Raw genomic sequence first — 8,030 nt, 5'->3', positions numbered from 1 at the left:
GGACAATTGTAATCTATTCAATTTAAATTAATTTTACAAACCTGTATCTCAACTCTCCGAAAGCGAGCTATGCTCCATCCTCATGCTTCAATGCATAATATTATAGTACATAATATTTTAATTATTAAAGTATTTGTAATAAGTGAAATATTATTATATATTTTTATGTATGTTGGAACGTTAGATTGGATGACTTTTTAATTCATAAAAATTAGTTCGCTCACATTTAAAAAATATATATATATATATAATAATAATTGGAATTCAAAATTATATTATACTATTAATTTTAGATTTGACTTAAATTGATTACATCAGCTCAACACAAATTGCTTATAAAGTGATAAAATTTTGGTTCGGTCCGACCTGGCCAATGCCCAACTCCTACCCCGACCAGTTGGAGAAGTTATAAATAGGAATGACAACGAGACAAGAAGGGTGAGTTTTACACTCTCTGTTCCCAATCTCTAATTATTATTATTTTTTTCCATTTCCATTCCTCATCCCTAACGAAGACCATTTTTATTCCACCGTCTCGCCTCTAATGGGGTTCGGTTTTTCCCGCCCCACAAATCCCTGACCCACTTTCGTGACCAGGAATGTTACATTCATCTAATTTGGTGCCGTCTGAATTGCATGAATTTGTTCACACTAGTCATCTAGATGACAGGATGACAACTGCGGTAGACGAAGGTGAAACCAATCGTCCAGCTGGCACAAATTCAAACGATTCGAGTGACAACAAATTCGATAAATAAATCATTTCACTTTTGTGATTTATTCAAAGTTACGTTGCTTCAGTTTATATCCCAATAACGAACAAAAAGATAAAAAGAAAAAAAAAATTAATAAGAGCAGAAAGTGAATGAAAGGGACTTCATCAAAGATTAAAAATATACAGTTTTTATTATTTATTTATTTTTTATCTTACTTATTTATTTTTGCTTTCAATATTTTCAACTTTCTTTTATTTTTAAATTATTTTAACTGAAAAAGTAATTTTTTTATATATAAATTTAAAAAAATGTTAAAGAGAAAAAAAGTGTAAGGCCTTAATTATAAATTAGATTACGCAAACTTGATTATGAAGTTGAAAGGCTTAAATAAAATAATTTTAAATTTACATTAAAAATTTTGAACATCGCATTGAAATAGAATGAGAGGTGTTTAAATAAAAAAATTAATAGTGCGATGATTAGTTGCCAAATTTAATGGACAGAAATGAAGGGCGAACAGATGTGGTGCCTGTTAGCAATGGGTAGTCAAACTTATTTGTCGAATTTAGTAGTTGGACGATGTCGAAGAATATGAGATGACCTGAAGAATACCAATTGATAATTGAAAATCACAACGGCGATCACCCATTTGCTAGAGAGTTGTCAGAGTTTGGTCAAAACTCGCCATTCATTGATAGTTGTGGTGAGTGGTGGCTAAAAGTGATGAGTGAGATGAGAAAATAAAAAATTATTTAAAAAAAAATTGAAAACAACTTATATATATACCAAAATATAAAGATAAAACTAATACCTATATTATAAGACATAACAGCTTTTGAAAATATGTTAAAATGTATTTATTTAAACAATTTTTGAAAATAAGTTACATTTTATTTGAATGACTGAAATAATTTTTAATCAATATCTACGGTTTGACATTAATTTTTTTCCTCCCCCAAACACTCTCTACTCTTTCTCCCACGTCTGCTCTCTCTCCCCAAACGTCTCTTAACGTCTCTTAACTCTCTCTCCACGTGCTCTCTCATTGTGTTCTAGTTGAGAGAGAGATGAGATGGGTGTTGTGTTCAGACTCTCTCTCTCTCTGAAAATCATCCTTATGCCTACATTCATAAGTCCTTCACCGTTTTCTCTCTCTAATCTCTCTCTCATGGCGTCGACTCTCCGCCAACATTCCCTTCTCCATCCCCTCGCTCCGATCCAAACCCCCACAAATTCGCCTTCCAAAACCCTAAAATCTCTTCCCGATTGAGACGATCAAACTCCTACTCTCTCTCATCAAGCCCTCACTCTCTCTCTAGGGTTTCCGATTCTGCACTCTGTCCGTGTTCACCGCTCGATGGTCCCGTTGTTTCGGTGCCGAACAGACAATCTTCTGCAGGCTCTTCGCTACGCTGCTCAATTCGGCTCCCTTCGCTACCGACGGTGCTCTCGCAAGGTAAGATCGATTGAGTCTTTTCCACCCTTCTCTCTCTGTTTTTGTTTTTGACTGATTTGGCTAAACCCCACTGTCGTCTTCAAGAAGAGAGGTATTTTACCCCAATTTCGGGCTTCCTGCAGTTCTTTATTGTACATTCGCTTCAAGGTTACGTACATTTTGTTGATTGGTGTGATGTGGGTTTGATATTTTTTCCGTTCTCTCCCTGTTCTTCTCCTTTATTTCATGAATACATACATTTTTAGAGTTGTTTATTTGTTATTTTTTTCCCTTCTCTCTCTGTTCTTCTTCTTCATTTCATTAATACATATGTAATTTGGGGTTTGATTTCCTGTTTTTATTAGAATTCCGTGGCCAATACAGACTTACAGGTTAAATGGAGGATTTTCTTATAATTGTTGCCAGGGACATAGAAGCTTGTTCATTTTTATTGTCATCATGATCATCATCATTTTATTCAATATTTTTTTGGTACCACTAAGAACATCCTTAAATTTATGTTTCTTTAACAAAAATCTTGTAAACAAAAAATATTGATGAGTTAGCAACCTACACATTTAATTAAGTTAGCAGTTTGTAAAAGTTTCATTATATCAATTAATTATTATTAGTATAGGTTGTATTTATTTAAAGTTTAATATTATGATTATAATTTATTGAATTTTTTTAATTAAAAAAAATGTTGGGTTGGGTTGGGTTAGGTTAGGTTTGGTCAATTTGAATTTGGATTAGAACAGACGTAAGTCTCCTCACGTCCACAGACGTAACTAGTAGTCTTCTTCTTCAGCTCCAATCCAAGTCGTTGTTAGTTCAGTTGGTGATAATCTGTGTCTGTCTGTAAATTTCAATGGCGGACTGGGGGCCTGTGCTAGTAGCAGTGGTGTTGTTCGTGGTGTTTACACCGGGGTTGCTGTTCCAGATACCTGGTAAGAACCACCTTGTCGAATTTGGGAGCCTCAACACCAACGGCAAGTCCATCGCTATTCACACTCTTCTCTTCTTCGTCCTCTACTCCATCCTCATCGTCCTCCTCCATCTCCACGTCTACACTGCCACCTGATTCTTCTCTCCAATCCATTTCAACAAAACAAAACAAATCTTAGATGTTACTCAACAAGATCTCTATGTCATCTTTGTGTATTTTGTATCTTTTCTTCTTCTTCTTCAATATTTCTGTTTTTATTTTTATTTTTTAAGTATGTGAAATCAAAGCATAAAAACAGAAATTTCTTACATAAGCAGATGTGTGTATTAATTAATCTGTTTGTAATTAAATGTATCTGCTGCTTGTAAATGTTAATGTCATGTATTGGTTTTTTCTCTCTGAATCAATTAATTTGATTACTATCATATACATACATAGGGATTCATGTTACTGTTTTCTATACATGAATTTAGAGCCTGATCATTTGAATGGACAAAGAGTAAAAATCGCTTCTTTTTTTTTTTTTTCTTTTTTTTTTTTATAAATAAAAATTCTTTCCTTGACAAAAAAAAAAAATTACCCAAGAGCTGACTTTCCCAGTCATTTGCACCCTAAAAGTTATTCATCTCAGTGGACCATACGTGAAACTTTAAATACAACCTCTTCCCAGTCATTTGCACCCTAAAAATTTATGCAAAATGATGTGTCGCATTTATATCCCTGCATTGATAGTCAAATGCCCATCACTATGGTTCATAATTGCAAGAGTGTCATTGTCACATTATTTTTGTCTTAAATTCTGTACGAAAATTGTGTGAGAATATCATTTTCCTATTATTACAACCTTTTCCGAGTTACTGTCTAATTTGAACTACTCTCTAAAATGGCAGGGAGTGGGTGGAATTATTGAATTGGCCCCAGGTTACTTCCCTGCCGTATACAGCAGCATTAAGAAAGCAGGAGGGCTTTGTATTGCTAATAAGGTTCAATCTAGGTTTGCTCACACTGGGAGCCATTTTTGGGGATTTGAGACCCAAGGCATTGTGCCTGACATAGTGACAATGGCAAAGGTAAATCTATATAATATGGCAGGATGATTTTAAAAAATGTCCAAAATGATTTTTAATGGTCTAAATTAATTCTAAGTGTATATCAATGGTTAAGATCAATCCTTTCAAATGTACCAAACACTTGATTCCCGCCCAAATACTCTTCGCGCTCTCTCTTTCTCTCACGTCTCAAACACTTAATATGGCAGGATTATTTTTTTGGCCTTTATAGATTTGGCCTCTTCTTCTTGGGGTAGCAAAGTGTGTTTTGAGGGGAGAGAGAGAGTGAATGTGTGTTTTAAAATTTGAAATTTGAAAAAGTGAGATGAGCGATAAAGGATGGATGGGTGGGTGGGGGTGAAGAGTTTTTTTTGTTTTTTGTTTTTTTGGGCTGTTGTGGCTCTTGGACACAAAGTGTGTTTTGTTGTCCGTTGCGGCCACCGCCACCGTTGCCTCACTCTCTTGGGAACAAATTATGTTTTTGTTTTTGTTAGTATTTATTTTATACAAAATATAAAAAAATAATTAAAATGTATTATTTACTATAATTTGAGTTCAAATACTTAAAATACATAAATCATGCACAATTATAAAATTTTATTTTAAATTTGTAAAAATTATTTTAAAAATTATTTAGTGTAAATTTTATAACATTACTCTAAATTTTATAATTTTTAAGTGTATTCAGATTGAATGGATCTGAAAAAGTAAAAAATGTTGATAAAAATATTTAAAAAGTTTACTAAAAGTAATAAAATACATATTGAAAATTTTAAAAATTATTTTTGAAAGCTGTAAACCAAATAAGTTTTGAATTTCAAATTTGTAAAAATTATTTTCAAAATATACAACCAAACTCTAATTATAAAATTATTTGAAAATCTAAACCAAACGGACCATCTATTTATATTTTGACCTCAAAATTTTTTTTTGCGCAACAAATTAGATAAATTATATTTTAATCCATAAGATGAATATTTCTTTATATTTTTTTAGTATTTTTATCAAAAAAAGTTACAGATTTTACAAATTTTAGCATGATACATATAAATTATAACTGTATTTTGATCTCAACAATATTTATACCGTGCCTTTAGGTACGGGCATACACTAGTATATATATATATATATATATTATTAATTTCAGCTCCATATCAACATTTTAAGGTAGCTTGGTTGGTTGAAGCTTGCTTCCACTTACCCCCAAGGTAACGTGTTAAAAATTAGGGTTTCACAACTTTCACTCTCTTTTCCCTCCTTTGTTTCTAGACCCCTCTCTCTCGCTAATCTTCCATTGCTTCAAAATTAGGCCAAGTTTGGGAACACCCCAAAAAGCTAAAAAGTCAAAAAGTTACTCAAAAAGTTAAAAAGTTATCACTATTCACCAAAAGTCAACAATTACGGCTGCATAACTCCCAATTCTAATTTGTTCCTACAAATCAATTTTTACAATTTTTTATTACACATTTTTCCATAAAAAGTCAAAAAGTTAATCCAAACATTCATATTTTCAACCTCAACTTTTTAGTCTAAAAAGACAAAAAGTACACTTATTTAGTCTTCCCAAACTTGGCCTTAGGGTTTTATAACGGTCTCTCTTTTCACTCCTTTGTTTATTGACGCCTCTCTCTCTCTCTCTCTCTCTATTATCTTTCATCGCTGCTCTCTCTCTCCATAAACCTAAACCCTTTCGATCTCTCTAGCTTCTATCCATTTGAGAAACCCAAAACCTTTGAAATTGACTCATTCAAATCGTCTTTCTGATGGAGAACATGAAGACGAAGCACAAAAAAACACTTAGACGAAGCAGCAGAAACCCCCTAAACCACACTCAAACCCTAAGACGAAGTAGACGAAGAAGAAGAAGTGTGAGATCGTCTGAAATCCATCATGCATCTTGAAATCTAGTTATTTATTTTTCTGAAATCGTCTTTCTGATGATGGAGAATTGCTTAAATTTTGCTTCAAATTGCTTGAGATTAATTGAAATCTGTATAAAATTGCTTGATTATTCTTGTGATTATTTTTGTTTATGTGATTTCAATATGATCAGGTGAACAAGCTTCATGAAGTGTGTTGAAGATTTCAGAGCTAGGGTTTATCTGCAGCTTAACAAGATTTTTCAATGCTCAGTGGCTTCGATTTCTCAATCTCAAACCTCTAGTGGTCTTCTTTTACTGGTATTGATTTCTCTATCCATTGATTGCTTTATGACCACACACCCTCATCAAACTCTTAATCACCACTGTCACTATCTCTCCTCTCTCTCTTGATGTGTATTTTGCTATAGCATTGCATGATGTCAATATTTTCACTTTGACTCTATTCTTGATGCATGTCACAATATTTTCACTCTGTATAGTAATTTTGAAATTCATGTTCTGCTTTAGCTTTAATATGTGTTTCAGCTTTAATATGTGCATTGGTTCCCCCATTTACAGTGAAAACTTCTACTCTATTTATAGACCAAATTTTCTCTTATGAGGTAAAAAAATTATTTTAGTAGAATTGAGACAAGTTTTGTTTTGGTATTACTCTGAGGCTTCTATTGGAAAAGCTTGAAAATCAAAGCATTCAATGTATATTGTGTCATGGCAGGGTGCAACTTGCCTACATCTTTGCTTGTGGATGTACAAATAATTTTCCATCACTACCGCTATAGATTTTAGTTATAAAAATGCAGTTCCTATTAAATAATGTTGTTGCTTCTCTTTTTTTTTTTTTTTTTATTTTTTATTTTTTATTTTTTTTTTATTTTTTTTATTTTTTTTTGGGTGACTCCTATATGCATGTCCCCACTTTTCCATTGTTAAAAAATGTGTATTGTTTTTGTCTCATCTTATTTAATTTTGCTTTTATTTCACGTTCAGAGTTTTTTTTGTCTCATCTTATTTTCAGTTATTTAGAAGTTTAATTTTATAAAAAATAGCCTTCAATCAAACAAGAAACAAACAAAACTTGGAAAAAATAACCATGAATTGATTGCAGGTGTTATTAACCTGTAGTTACTATTTATTTGGAATGTTGAAGTATTTTTGGTGCTTGATATTTACCTCTCTCCTAGTTCTTCCCCTCATCATTATGCTTACATATGTGATGATGTAGCCATTGTTCTTCTATTCTATAGTTTTACTCATGAAATTCGTCTATTTTTTCTTTATTTTGGAGAGGTGGTTCTACATGATGTTGATCCTAGTATGAGGACCTTCATTCATTCATGTTTGAGTCGGTAAAGATGATTCTATTTTTATTTTTTTTGTTAAGTAGGAAAGTCAATTTGTAGACATAAGTCGTAACTCAAAAATAAAATACTACTCATGCCAATTAGTTTCTCAATTTTCTCTTGCTCTAAGGATTCTTTTAGATCCTCCTTTTTGAAATTAAACATGTGTTTAGTTGTCAAAATCTACATTAAGCTCAATTAGATTTAGTACGAAATTACTATACCATATTTTGTTCCAACAAGGTCGGGAAGGTGCTTAATAACTTTAAACATACAAAATAAGATGTGGCATCACATAAGGAACAAAATTTATTTTTGAAGTAGCATTGGCAGGACGAAAATAAAATATAACTACAATTATGAATACCAATATATGAAGGGTCTTGTTAACAAGTGTCTCGAGGACACAAAAGTAGACAAAAAAATGAATTTGAAAACACAAGACACTTTTTATTAAATTTAATGCAGTTTTTATTGAAATTAATGCACTTCTTTTAACTGTTTGACTTATTTTCAAGACACTTCTTTATTTCAATCCTAATATCCAACACTTTTAGCATTTGTCATATACAAATATCTTGAGGACACCACAATTACACGAATTATAACTAAGACCATTCCAATAAAATAAATTACATATATCTATTAAGAACAGAACAAA

General features: G+C 32.0%; 1 protein-coding gene across 1 annotated transcript in view; it reads left to right on the top strand.

Moving 5' to 3' along the window:
* The first annotated feature begins 1,709 nt into the window (after positions 1-1,709).
* Positions 1,710-8,030, top strand: part of LOC114322461 (uncharacterized) — a 186,561-nt gene continuing 180,240 nt past the window's right edge. The window contains exons 1-3 of the mRNA XM_082920869.1: positions 1,710-2,172; positions 3,988-4,167; positions 6,200-6,326. The gene's annotated coding sequence lies outside the window, so the exon portion shown is untranslated. The remainder of the gene's footprint in view (positions 2,173-3,987; positions 4,168-6,199; positions 6,327-8,030) is intronic.

Source organism: Camellia sinensis, chromosome 3, assembly GCF_055761805.1.
Source record: "Camellia sinensis isolate YWXY chromosome 3, ASM5576180v1, whole genome shotgun sequence".
NCBI classification, from domain to species: Eukaryota; Viridiplantae; Streptophyta; class Magnoliopsida; order Ericales; family Theaceae; genus Camellia; species Camellia sinensis.
The sequence above is the reverse complement of the archived record's forward strand: the minus strand, read 5'-3'. Positions and strand labels throughout refer to the sequence as shown.